General features: G+C 37.4%; 1 protein-coding gene across 2 annotated transcripts in view; it reads right to left on the bottom strand.

The window, feature by feature from the left end:
* The window catches only part of ME1 (malic enzyme 1), a 178,481-nt gene that overhangs the window by 45,933 nt on the left and 117,891 nt on the right, over positions 1-14,657 (bottom strand). The window lies entirely within an intron of this gene.

Below are 14,657 nucleotides of genomic sequence, written 5' to 3'. Positions count from 1 at the left end.
ATAGATTTTTATTTCTGAAATTAACTGACTTGTCTGACCCTTTATTTGTATGATCCTTTATTCGTATGATCCTACATAATTTCAACTTTGTTTTCTTCATTTTTGTATTAAAGTTCTTTTTGAGTATTTATTCATGAGAAGTGAACATCTGGAGGAATTCAGAAAGGAAATATAAACTGTCTAATTTTAATGTGCTATAACCCTTACTTGAAGATAGGATGCATAATGATACAGTAGATCAGTGTCTCAAGTCACTTATCAGTTCACTTTGCAGTGGTCTCTAAAGTAGCCACCAGTTAACTGTTAAACAAACATTATGTAACTATATAACAACCATTCGTTAGGTCTTCAAAAGAAATGGCAATTGAAAACATATTCAACATCACTAATTATTAGGGAAAGGCAAACCAAAGCCACAATGAGATTTCATTCACACCTGTAGGAATGGCTAACATAAAAAAGACCAAAAAAAACAAAAACCAGCAAAGTCTGTGAAAACGTGGAGAAAAGAGAAGCCTTGTGCTGGTGGGATTGTAAATTTATGTAGCCACTAAGAAAAATGGTATGATGATTCTTCAAAAATATGAGAACAGAACAACCATATGTTTCAGTTATTCCACTTCTGAATATTTATCTGAAGAATATAAAAACTCTAATTAAAAAAGATATATAACTTCTATATTCATTGCAGCATTATTTACAATAGCCAAGATATGGAAATTAGACAACCTAAGTACTCATCAATGGATGAATGAATAAAGATGATGTGATATATATAGTGGGATATAACAGAATACAACAGAATAAAATCTTGCTATTTGTGACAACATGGATGTACCTTAAGGATATAATACTAAGTCAGAAGGAGAAAGACAAATACCATATGATTTCACTCATATGTGGAGTCTTAAAAAAATAAACAAAAACAAACTCATAGATAAAGAGGACAAGTGGTTACCAGAGGGGAAGGGAGTTGGGATGTGGGTGAAAGGAGTGAAGAGTGGCAAATACACTGTGATGGATGGTCACTAACTTTTAGAGGTGATAACTTTGTAATCCATACAGATGTCAAATTGCAATGTTGTACACCTGAAACTTATATAATTAAAAAATAATACTTTCATGGTCAAAATTTTTTATCCAAATAAAAATAATTAGAACATTTCCATATGAGCCAAGTTCAGCTAATAAAATATGAATTAAGAGGAAGAAGCAAATGGTCTAAAAGTTCTATTGCCAAGATCTTAAATTCTAAAATACTCTTCTCTCTGTCCCTAGTCCTGTCTTCCATCTCTTCCACTTTCTCCAGCACATAATATCTTCATTCTGGTCCTTCCTTTCCTCCTAATTCATTCCAGCTTGCTTCACCTCTGTATGCCAAAGACAGTTTTTCCCTCGTTTTCCCTCACTCTGAATAACCCCCTCACGCCACTTAGATAGCACGCAATTCCATGCTATGGAGTCTCAGCCAGGACCTCAACCTGCAATATTTGTTTTCATTGCCTATTGGTCCACTCCATGATCCCAAAGCAGCTTTTTCAAACCTTTTTTTATTCTCCTAGTCCCACAAGCACTCAATCTCTTACCAGTCACTCCCTCATTAAGATTAATGCTATCCAGAGAGAACAATCTTAGCTTTCCTATCTTTCCTCTCCATTTAAAAATATTCATACTTTTATTTGTTTTTTTCCCCATCTACTTCTGAAGTACGTTTATTTCCTGTTTCTAATCTTTCTATGAACCTATTGCTTCAACTTTACTTCTCTGTACTAACAGCTTCCATTTCTCCTTCTCTACTGGTCCCTTCCTGTCTTCAAGGATTCTCAGGACTCCCTGTTTTTAAAACCTCATTCCTAAGCCATGACAAAACCAAAACTATGGTTATTTATTGTTCTCCCTCCACCCTATCACCAAACCTCTCACTTCTTGTCTATATTATGCCTGTACTTCAAAGACCATCTCAAACCACCACATTGTGCTATCACGATGCAGATGAGGTCACTTTCTTCGGATCCAACAAATACTTTGTAATTATTTCCTTCCATTGTGGTTATTAATGTATTATTATATTTGTTCTTGATGAACTATCTTTTTAAATCACATTAAATTCATAAGTGAAAATTGGTATCTGATTTTTTGTGTATTTTTTATTATTACTGGTGAAACAGCATTTTTTTCCGTGTCTATTTGTAATTCTTTCTGGAAGATTGTATGTTATCTGGTTAATTTTTCTATTCTTATGGTCCTTTTCTTTATTATTTCATAAGAGCTCTTTACAAATTAAGATTATTAACTTTCAGTTATATATGTTACAGAAGATTTCCCTACTGTAGTATATTGTGCCATTAATCATTTACAGTGCTCCTGTTTGTTTTTACAAAAGAAATTAAAACAAATTTTTCCAACACCATTTATCCCCTCTATGCCTCTTCCACCTCCACCCATCTCTTTCCCCCACAAACCATCACCACACTGCTGTCCATGTCCATGCGTTCCCATTCTCCTTTTCTTCTTTTTTGCTCAATTCCTCCACCATGAAATTTTAAATTTTTATATGATCAGGTCTTTCCATTTTTTTATTTATAATTTATACCTTTGATGGTATGCTTATTACAGCCTTCTCTACATGCATTTTAACTATTAATCAAAATTTTGTTCTAATGATATCATGAATTTAGACAATAATTAAGCTCTATATCTGGTATTATTTTTTTACTATTTGGATGTAGATTTTTCAGAAAGATAGATCAAAATTTCTGTTTTCTATATAATTCACACAACTACACCAGCACCATTTATTTAATAGTCCATCCTTTCTCTCATCACCTGTAATCAGATACTATATTCTGATGTATAGTCAGGTTAGTTTCTGTGCTAATAACAACAAATGCTTTTTCACTTGTGTGTGTGTGTGTGTGTGTGTGTGCACACGCGCGCGCGCATGTGTAGTTGAAGCATCCATCTTATAAATTTTAACCCTGCTATTTTGGCTTCTGTAAACGCTTGCTTGCTTAAATAATAAGGAAAATAAGACTACTCCCATTCCAGAGAGGCCGTGGACTATGCCCCAGACAGAGTTGTCAGTGCTGACACCAGGCCAGGCCTTGAGATATGGTCTCATGGCCCCTTCCCAGCACGTAGGCCTTCTTTCCCAGAAGACCCGGAAGTCTCATTCCAAATTTGGGAGACAGAAGAGCTAGGAAAAGTATAAATAGAAAAGGTTTCCTCCATGTGGGGGTGGCCAGAATTTGAAAGGCACATTTTTCTCTGGCCCTGCCCTTAATAAAATGTAACTCCCTTTCTCTAAGCATGGCTTGTTTTTTTTCCGGTCTTCTGTAACATAGTGACTTATCCTTCATAACCACCTATGAGGCAGGTAGTACTATTATTCTCACCTTGTAGATGAGCAACAGGCAGGAGCATGTTGACCCTGCTGGGTAATGATAATTTAACAGTGATGATTAGTCTACTAATCTTCCTACCCAGAAAAAAATGTCTCCCTATTGTAATTACTAAAGTTTTAAAATAACTTTATAATTTAATAATGTTATTTATTTTTCATTCTATTTTTTATATATTTTTAAATATTTTGTATCAGTTTGAGGCATACCATATAGCATAGTGGTTAGGCAATCATATACTTTATAAAGCAGTTCCCCCAATATTTCAAGTGCCCACTTGGCACCATACATAGTTATTACAGTATTATTATCTCATTCTCTTTAAGTATTTGCTTGGCTATGGTAAGTTGTTTAAAAACCTAGGTTCTAGAGTCAGAGCTCCTGGGGCGAAATCCTGCCCTCCTTACTTATTCTGTATCCTTAACTGGTCTGTGTCTCTATTCCTCCATTAAGAGAAATGAGAATAATAATGGCATATTGTAATACATTTGTTATCAGGGTTAAATGAAGTGATACATATAAGTGCTCATCATGCAAAGATGGCAGATGAGTACTCTATCATCACTAGACATATTTTATTATTTAATAGCAACAATAGAAGCCATAGACAGTGAAATATTTTCAAAGGCCTAAAAGAAAGTAACTGTCATCCTAGAATAGTATATGTAGCAAAGTTATTCTTCAAGAGTAAGGTTGAAACAAGACATCTTTAGAAAAATAAATGCTAAAGGATTTTACTAAAGGATCTTCTAAAGGGTGAATTTCAGGAAGGAAGAAAATAACCCTAGCAAGGTTTATGATATAATAAAAGAGCAAAATATAAGTAAAAACAATTTTTATCCACATAAAATAGCAACAAAGGATAAGGCTGCTTCTGGCATGACAGAGTGAGAAGGTTGGCAAATCTGGTCCCCAAAGAGGAAAAGAAAAAGCAGAACAAATCCTTCAAACCAACCATTTCAGTGCTATGGAAATCAAGTAAAGGCAAAGGAAACAAAATTGTAAAGAACAATGGGGGAATGAGGTCAATTTTTTAAAGGAACAAACAAATTGTATGCTTCTTTTATATGTGATGCTATTCTAGTAAACTTTTTAGCTACTAGCTTTATTAAAAATTACTAAAATGTTATTAAGAATGGCCTTTCTCTGGTTATAAATTATTATGTGGTGGTTGTTTTTTTTTTACAATCTTAGCAGAGAAACAAACTTTGTGGTAGCAATTGATTACCCCGAACACAAATATCAGTCAATAAACATCCAGTGCCTGTAATGGCTCCTTCCTATGTCTCTGGTTTCCACGCAGGCCTTTAGAAAGTAAAGGTTGCATGCTTTCAGATAGTGCCCTCATATGGTTGGCCCCAATGTGTCATGTACTAGTGGTCTAGCAGCATTAGCTGATCTATCATTATGTCCCAAAGCAGCAGAACCTTGTGGTTTCAACATGTGAGGAGGAATCAGAGCCTTCTCAGTTCTATTCCTGGATCTACCACTTACTTGATCCTGTGGTTTTGGGCTTGTCACAGTTTCTCTGTGGTTAAGATGAAATCCCCTCAATGTCATTTGCCTTTGGTGTTTAGGACACAATGTGGTCAGGCTATAAATTTATACTGTTTTCTAAGTGAAATCAAAGTATAGGAATAGGTCGTAAAATGGTGCACAAGATACCTTATCATTTACAAAAGTTTGTTTTAAAATTATTCCTTGGAGAATATTGCATATCAGTTTTAAATTCACAACTTTTCTCTACCTGATAGTTAACTCTGATTTGACTCCTAAAGATTTAGAGACAGGCATTCTGAATTCATTTTGTGACACAAGCATCTTGCATCATATAAAAAAAAGGCAGCCATGTAAAGGGTATTTTGTTCCATATTGGACCAGCCTTGTCACTATGAAATTATGAGCAGTGGAACACAAGGAAGTAAGCCAATTCAATTCCACATAACTACAAAAAGAACCTACTATTTTATGATCAAAATATCACATAAACCAGTGGGTGTAAATGGTTTTAAAAAGTAACAGAAATACCACCCATGAAATTAACATGTAAGAACTGTAGAGATTTTTCTCTTGTGGCACTGTTAAATCAGACAAAAATCTTACTATGGTGACTAATGAGTATATCTAGCACTTACTAAGTGCTGGACACTGTGCTCCACACTTTATATGGATTGTCTCATTTAATTCCCTCAGTAAACTGAGTAGGCCATGTATTGTTATCATCCATTTTACAGATGAAGATACCGGAGCTCAGAGAGATTAAGGGCCATGGTTGAGCTCATACTGCTAATAAGTGGGAGAGTCTGGATTGACCCACAGGACCCGTATTCAAGCTATATATCAGGCTCCATAGAACACCAACATCATGGTCAAGTCAATAAAGTAAACAGTATATTTAAAAATTAAAGCATTGCATTGATAAAATAAGGGAGTTACGATTTTATCATAAAACTAGTAAGATAGCATTTGTATGCATTCAATATACTAGGTATTTTTATTATAAAAAGTATATAGGCAGACAATGGTGAAAACGTTAGTCTTTTTCTCTGGTTATAAACTATCAAGAATTCACTCTAACCAAGTCAACCAAAAACATTTTGATTTTCTCCAAAAGATACAGTAAAATGTTTTGTTTTGTTTAGGATTTATGACTTACAGGACTCTATGCAGCATTTAAGATATAGAGCACTTTAGTTCTGACAGGTACCTCAGAGATGGTTTATTCCAAATTACTCATGTTTAATAATGTATCTAAGGTCTGAGGAAGGTCAAATAATTGAGCAGCAAATAGGAAACATGGATTTTGCCCTTAAAATGCTTACAGTCTCATTGGAAAGCAAATGATAAACTAAAAGTACCTACTAGGAATCAGGAATGTTCTAGGTGCTGTTGACACATTTCTGCTCTCACAAAGCTTATGACAAATATAGTAAATAGGGATTATAATACAGTTGGATAAGTACTTGAATAGAGCAAATTCAGGATGCCAAAATTCAGGGAAGAAGCACCTATCCAGAATTAAGGGGATTAAGATAAACTTTCTAGAGAAAGCTGAAGCCTGAAAGGTGAGTAGGAGTTTGTCAAACTAAGAGGAAGATGAAGAATTTGTATTGAGGGAACATCCTCAAAGGCTCAGAGTTAAATAAATCAATGCATATTCCAGGAACTGAAATAAACATGACTAAATCACAATGTTTGATGGGAAAGAAACAAGAGTTAAGGCTAGAGAGGTAAACAGAGCCAGATATGCAGGGCCTCTAATCTGTGTTCAGGGATTTGCACTGGGTCCTAAGAGTATAACATTGAACAGGAGTGTGATGTGATCAGTTTGCATTTTAGACCAGTTCTGTGTGGTCAGGGTGAAGAATGGATTAGAGAGGAAGGACTATGTGCAGGGAGTTTCCTTAGGAGGCTGCTGCAAAACTCCAGGTCTGCATCTAGAAAGAGAATGGTGATAAGGAGAAGAAAATGGATTCAAGAAATATTAGGAGACAGAATTGACAATATTAGGTGAAGAGAAGCAGATGATGAGGAAGAAGAAATCAAGAATGAATTCCAAGTTTCAAGCTTGGCAACTTGGTACAGGATGGGGTCTATTTAAAAAACATGAAACCTCAGGAGAAGAATCAGGCTTGGTAAAGAAGACCAGGAGCTCAGCTTTCCATATAATGCTTTTGAGCAACTTTTAGAGATCTGCAAGCAAAGGAAGTTGTCATGAGACATTAACATGTATGACTTTAGTATTTCAGAGTTTGAGCAGCTGCAAGCGAAGATAAGGCCCATGATACAGCCATGAGTGGACATCTAAAGTGGTGTGGTACAAAACTCCATTAGAAATGAATATCTTAAGAACAAGAAAGGCCAACATATAAGAAAAGTCATCCACGTGGAAATTAAAGTGGGTTAAGAGCATGACTTTGAAAACAGGAAAGAGTGTTTAAAACAGGGGAGAGTAGTTAAGAAATTGGGAGAAGATAGAGACATGGTAACACCAACAGACATAAACATCAAAGCTGTGTTGAGGGGAGGGGGGTACTTACATAAGAATGAAGTACTAATAGTCTGAAAGGAACAAAGGGAGAAGACATTGATCTCTTCTCCCAACCCTAAAACACTGTGTGGGCCAATACAAACTATTAGAAAGCACTGGGTGAAAAGCGAAGGTCTTAAATGTGAGCCATGCTTCAGTAAAGCAAGAAGATAAAGGGAATATACAGAAATAGGTTTCCACAGGCATAGTGGAAAGGTTTCAGAGGGAGAAAGTATTGGGAGTTTGAAACATAAAGTATGAAAGCATGAAGTATGTGAAAGAGTATATGGAAAAAAACAAATGACATGTTATGTTTACATTTTAACAGGAAGACCAATAATAACAATACTGTGAAGCAAGGTTTTCTAAGAATTATGTCCAGAGGCCACCTGATGGCCTGCAAAGGTGGAGTGTGAGGAGATGGGCATATAAGGGGGGAGGAGATTGCATCCTGGTCTCTATGAGTTGAGAGCAGCATGGGTATAGGCTAAAATCCTCAGGGCAGCTTTGGCTCTAAAGGTCTGATCTGTGCTTCAACATGCCATTGTATTTTGATCTGCACCATTTCTCATGCCCTGAATGCCTTCATACAGAGGATGCAGAAATTTAGGAAATGCTTTTATAAACTTCATCTGCAAACTTACCATAGACAATTAAAGGTCTCCTCAATTGCATGTTCCAGTAAATATCTTATCCTCAACCTCAATCATGTGTGTCATTTACTTCTGCAGATTGAATCACTAAATCTGTCTATGTCTCCTTCTCAATTTAGTCTAGATCAAACTGTTTATTTCTAAAAGCCAACAACTTCCACAAAAGACAAGTGATCAAGTTTTGAGCAACAGAGAGAATTGTATGTTATTTTGCTGCAGATTATCAGAGTCATAAAGCTTGAAAGGTCCTTGGAGACCATTTAGCAACAAGTAATGCCCAAGAAGGTTAAATGACACTAAGATTACAGGAGCAGACACACGCATGAGCATTGTCACCTAGAGAAAAGCCAGAAAGGCCAAGTACAATGGCCACTTGTACCAGGAGACCTTTTTTTAATGTAGGAAAATATCTTCTATGTTATTTCAGACTATAAAAATACAGAATATTTTCAGAGGAATTTGTCAGAATTCATATATTCAAGTGAATGTGAATGTTATCCTTCAGAGTGCTCACTTTCAGACTGCATTTATTCAATGATGCTACAACTGCTCAACTACTTTTTAAAATCATTTATGCTAAGTGAAATAAGTCAGTCAGAAAAAGCTAAGAACCATATGTTTCACTCATATGTGGGATATAAAATTGAAACTCCTAGACACAGATAACAGTATGGTGGTTAGCAGAGGGAAGTGGGTGGGAGTAGTAAAGGGTAAAGAAGGTGAAACACATGGTGACGGAAGATGATTTGACATTGGGTAACGGGCACAAAATGCAATATACAGAACATGTATCACAGAAATGTACACTAAACACCTATGTAATCTTATTAACCAATGTCACCCCAATAAATTTAAATTTAAAAAAAAAAGCTCTGGCCGGGTTATTCAGTTGGTTAAGAGCATTGTCCTCATATGCCAAGGCTGCTGGTCCGATCCCCAGTCAGGGCAAATACAAGAATCAACCAATAAATGCAGAAATAACTGGAACAACAAATCAGTGTTTCACTCTTTCTTTTTCTCTTTTTTTCTCTCCCTCTTTCCTTCCTTCCTTCTCTCTGATCCCTTTCTCTAAAAATCAGTCAATAAAAAGAAATAAATACAATTTATTTTTGTATAAGAAAAAAAATAATTTCATTGCTTCATAGTTCTATCTTGTTGGTGATTTTCTTCCCTCTTTCTTAACTAGTGATTCTAGATTTGAACAAAAATTTTGTGAACATGATCCAAATATTGATTTGGATTAATGTTCTTATTCTATTTTCAAGAATCAATATCAGCCTTAAAGGATTTATCTTAAAATGCCATCACAGCGATATTTCAAAGAATTGCTATAGGTTGTAAAGATAGTCTTCAAAGAGGAATTCCAAAAGTACTGTGAACATTAGCAGTAATTATAGTAGAGTTCCAGGGTAGTATTTGGAAACTCATTTGGATTCTAACTTTGTTTTAAAAAAAATCACACAATTTTTTTAGAGAAACCTCAGAATCAAAGTAAAAATGAAAAAGGACTTTGAATGTATAATTACTTTAAAACTTTGAAAGATTACATCCATTTGTATGCCACTCAATAAAGAGAAATCGATGCATATTACTGGAGAAAAATCTGAGAAAGGTACATTTAGAAATAGCTGAGGGCACAAATCCAATGTAAATTATAAATATGGTCTCTCTGCCACAACATGTGGGCCAATGTCAAAGTTTGAACACTAACCATCTTCTGCAACTAGCAGTCACCTACTAATAATGTGTACTAAAGTTCTATTTATAATTCCATAAAAATAGTACTGCCTAATACTAATGCAATTGCCAAAATATCGTATCATATTCCCTGTTTTATTAATAAGCTCTTTTCTTCCCACACACTGGGGTCCTCATGAACTAAGCAATCATATGTTCCAGTGGTATGGAAGCTCTTTTAAGCCCAAACTGTTTCTATTGGCACCTGTACATACATTAACTAGAATGTCAGTGCCTCCCCCCCACTCCTTAAATCAGCTCAATAATTAGTTGAAATGATTTAATCCAACATACTAAAATTATAATTCCATTACAGAGTTCCTTGTTAATCCTAAATAATTCTTAGGGACAAAATATAATGTAGTTCTAAGAATGGCTTTAACTTCTTTTTATATTAAATCATCCTATCTAATAAAAGAGAAACATGCAAATTGACTGTACCTCGGCTATGCCACAAGCCATGCCCACCAGCCAATCAGGAGCAAGTATGCAAATTAACCCAACAAAGATGGAAGTTAATTTGCATACACAGGTGCCAAGTGGCCTGGGTCCCAGGAACGTCCTCGGGACCCAGGCTGCTCCTAGCCTATAGGCCCGCACTTAGGCCCTGAGCGGCAGGGGTCCCAGAACACCCCCCAGCCACTCTGGGGCTATGGGTGCAGCCGCTTGTGTGCGCTCTGGCACCAAGTGGCGGTTCAGGTCCACGCCCCCAGCCCAGTGCCCACGACACGGGGCTGGCTGCTGGCCTCTGGAGTGTGTGGAGACCCAGCGGCCGCCGCTGTGCATGGCCTGGGGGTCCCCGCATGCCCCCCAGCCCAGCGCCCATGACAGGGGGGCGTCTGGCTGCCAGTCTGAGGTGTGCAGAGACCCCGGCGGCCACCATCGGGTGGCGGGGACAACCCCTAGCCCAGTGGATACAACACAGGTGCTGCATAAGCTACAGAGGAAACACCATTTTTAAAAAAATCTATATATTTTATTGATTTTTTTACAGAGAAGAGGCGAGAGGGATAGACAGTTGGAAACATCAATGAGAGAGAAACATTGATTAGCTGCCTCTTGCACACTCCCCACTGGGGATGTGCCTCCAACCAAGGTACATGCCCTTAACAGGAATCAAACCTGGGACCCTTCAGTCTGCAGGCCCACGGTCTATCCACTGAGCCAAACCAGTTCGAGAGTAAATACCTTTTCTGACTGCTCATTGGCTAAGCTCCATGTATGCCACCACTTGCAGTGTTCTTGGTAACTTGGGTTATAAGAATCCAAAAAGGTGATCTAGGGTTTTTCCACCATACTCCTGGAGAAAAAAACAAAGGTCCGCTGCTGGAGGGGCTAAGACATGTCATATCCTGCCCTAGCTGGTTTGGCTCAGTGGATAGAGCCTTGGCCTGCTGACCGCAGGGTCCGGGTTCGATTCTGATCAAGGGTATGTACCTAGGTTACAGGCTGCTCCCTGGCCAGGGCCCAGGTCTGGGCTCATGCAGGAGGCAACCAATCAAAGTGTCCTTCTCACATTGATGTTTCTCTCTGTCTCTCCCTCTGTCTTCCACACTCTCTGAAAATCAATGGAAACATATCCTCAGGTGAGGATTTTAAAAAAAAGAAAGAAAGAAATGTCATATCCTATGAAAGACACATCTTGAAAATGCCTAGAGAAAGTTGTCATTTTTTCACAGTGAAAGGACTAGAGTCCGTGTTGATGAAAACACCTTGGCGGCTGCAGTGGCTGGCAGTGGCTGCAGCAGCGGGGTAATGGGGCTGGCGCCTTCCCTTGATCAGCCCAGTCACCTTCCACAGTGTGGCCAGACTGCGGCTGACAGGACATCTCCTGAGGGCTCCCAGTCTGTGAGAGGGGGCAGGCTGGGCTGAGGGAACCCCCCACCGGGCACGAATTTCATGTACCGGGTCACTAGCGTTTAAGTAACTCTGATGATGATGATGATGATGATGATGATGATGATGATGATGTGTGTGTGTGTGTGTGTGTGTGTGTGTGTATAATTTTAATTGATTTCAGAGAATAATGGAGAGGGATAGAGACATAGAAATATCAATGATGAAAAAAAAAGAAATATCAATGATGAGAGAGAATTATTGATTGGCTGCCTCCTGCACGCCCCACACTGGGGACCGAGCCCGCAACCCGGGCATGGGTCCTGACTGGGAATTGAACCATGACCTCCTCGTTCATAAGGTGACACGCAACCAATGAACCACGCCAGATGGGTTGATATATTATGAATTAACAAGTACACTCAAATTTCAGTCTAAATTTTCAAGAATGCAACTCTGTCTCTGCCAGACAGATGTATTTCCAAAATCTAATTAACAAAGCTATGTTTGTGTTGGAAGGATGATTTTTAGTAGTTTGGAAGTATGATAACTTAGCATTTGTAAAATAGAATTTTATTCTGGTATTGCTAAGAGATAGAAGCCAAGACATGTAATTTCTATGCCTAAAATAATACTTACTGAAAAGAACATGTAAAATGAAGTTAATATTCCAACTCCCTTAGGATCTAAATACCTGGATTTGAGTTCTGCCTCTTCACTTACAAATTGAGTTTTTTGGGTCAAATTCTCAGTCTTTCCACTATCCTTCTGAGAACTCCTTTTGCAATTCTAAGTCAATAAAAAGAATTATAAAAATATACTCAACAGAGGTCAGATGAACAAGTCAGGCCACCTACTACTATGCAAAATACTCAGGTGTTGAAAAAATGACTCTGTCACAAATCCAATTAATGAAAGTAAGGAAATAAAAAAGTTATAAATTTGCTCTTAGTGCAATCCATATGGAAAACAGTTGTATCCTTTCTAAGGGATTTCTAAATAAAATTATGACTAGTAATGAGGCAAGCATACATAGCAAGATGTATATATTTTTTTAAAAAAATATGTTTTTATTTATTTCAGAGAGGAAGAAAGAGGAAGAGAGAGATAGAAACATCAATGATGAGAGACCATAATAAATTGGCTGCCTCATGCACACCCCCTACTGGGGATCAAGCCCACAACCCGGGCATGTGCCCTGACTAGGAATCAAACCGTGACCTCCTGGTTCATAGATCAACACTCAACCACTGGCTGTGCAAATTTTGTTTTTTTTTTATAGATGTGCAAGAATATAAAATAGACTCTAAAATAGATAATTAGAGTTTATGTGTTTTCGTATTAGAATTCCATGCTTGCCTCTGAGCAATAAGAGACTGAGTAAAAAAGAAGTCAAGAACCCTACCCAGTGTGGATCAGTTGGTTGAGCACCTTCCCATGCCTGGGTTGCTGGCTCAATCCCCAGCAGGGAGCATGCAGGAGGTACCTGATCGATGTTTCTCTTTCACATTAATGTTTCTCTTTTTCTCTCCCTTTCCCTGCCTCTCTCTCTAAACTCAATAAAAACATGAGAAAATAAAGTGACTGGAAAGTCTAAATACTGCATAATAAATAACAAAATCTATAAAGTCATCTAGATAAACAGTAAGTTGCTAAAGAGTTTCATGTCAGGCTAAGACTTTTTCTATGGCTTGCTTTCTTTAAAATCAACTCTAATGACATGTGATTTACAAGCAATAAAAAGCATCCATTTTAGGTGTACAATTTGATTAGTTTCAATAAATGTATTTCTATAAGCAAGACACAGAATATGCTCAACATTCCAAAAAACTCTTATAGCCCATTCTAGTCAATCCCCTAACACTGGCCCACAGAAAACCACTGTAGATTACATTTGTCTTTTCCAGATTTTCAAATAAGTGGAATAATATAAATTAAACCTCTTGTATTTGTCTTCTATTGTTTGGCATGATTTATTGAGATTCATTCATGTTGCATAAATTGTAAGGTCCTTTTTATTGCTGAACAGTATTCCTATATACAGTTATACCACTTTGGGTATATTATTACAAACATTGATGGACATATGGTTTAATTCCATTTTGAGAATATTACAAGTAAAGCTGCTATGAGTTATTTTTAAGTTTGCATTTCGCAGCTTCCGGTCAAAATTGCAGTGTGATAAATGAGGTACTCTCATCCTCCTAAAACCACATAAGAAATACAACTAAACTACAGAACCTAGCTAGACAGAGTCCTACAACTAAGGATATAGAGAAAAAGCCATATCAAGACTGCTGGGTAGGGTAGAACGAGGAATGGGCTAGTCCCATGTGGCGAATAAAAATTGGGAGGGATATCTCAGCTGTGGAGGTTCCCCCTCAGGAGCTAGGGGTCCCAGCCCCACACCAGCCCCTCCCCGCCCCCCCCGCCCCAGCACAGAGTTCCAGTGTCAGAAAGAGAATTCCTCATAACTTGTGGCTGTACAAACCAGTGGGGATTGAGTTTGAGGGAGACGGATAGGGGCTGGAGGCCCAGGAAATCCCTTTGAAAGGGTCAGTGCAAGGACGTACTTGGATAGTCATTGGAATGTAAAGTATAGCATAAAGAATATAGTCAATAATATTATAATAACTAAGTACTATGTAAGATGGATATGAGATTTATTGGGATAATCACTTAGTAAATTATATAATACCTAATTATTTGGGTGCACACTATAACTAATATAATATTGTTTGTCAATTGTAATTGGAAAATAAAAATATTATTTAAAAAAATAGTTTGCATTTTTCTTTTGAAAATACCAAGGAATGGAATTGCTTGGTAGTATGGTAGATATATAAAGAATACAATTGCCAATTTTACAAAGTGGTTCCGTCATTTTACATGTCCATCAACAATGGATGAGTTCCAGCCCAGCCAGTATGCCTCAGTGGTTGAATGTTAACCCATGAACCATGATTCTGTGTCAGGTCACATGCCCGGGTTGTTGGGAGC

This window comes from Plecotus auritus (assembly GCF_963455305.1).
Source record: "Plecotus auritus genome assembly, chromosome: 4".
NCBI classification, from domain to species: domain Eukaryota; kingdom Metazoa; phylum Chordata; class Mammalia; order Chiroptera; family Vespertilionidae; genus Plecotus; species Plecotus auritus.
This window is presented reverse-complemented; position numbering and strand designations above follow the sequence as displayed.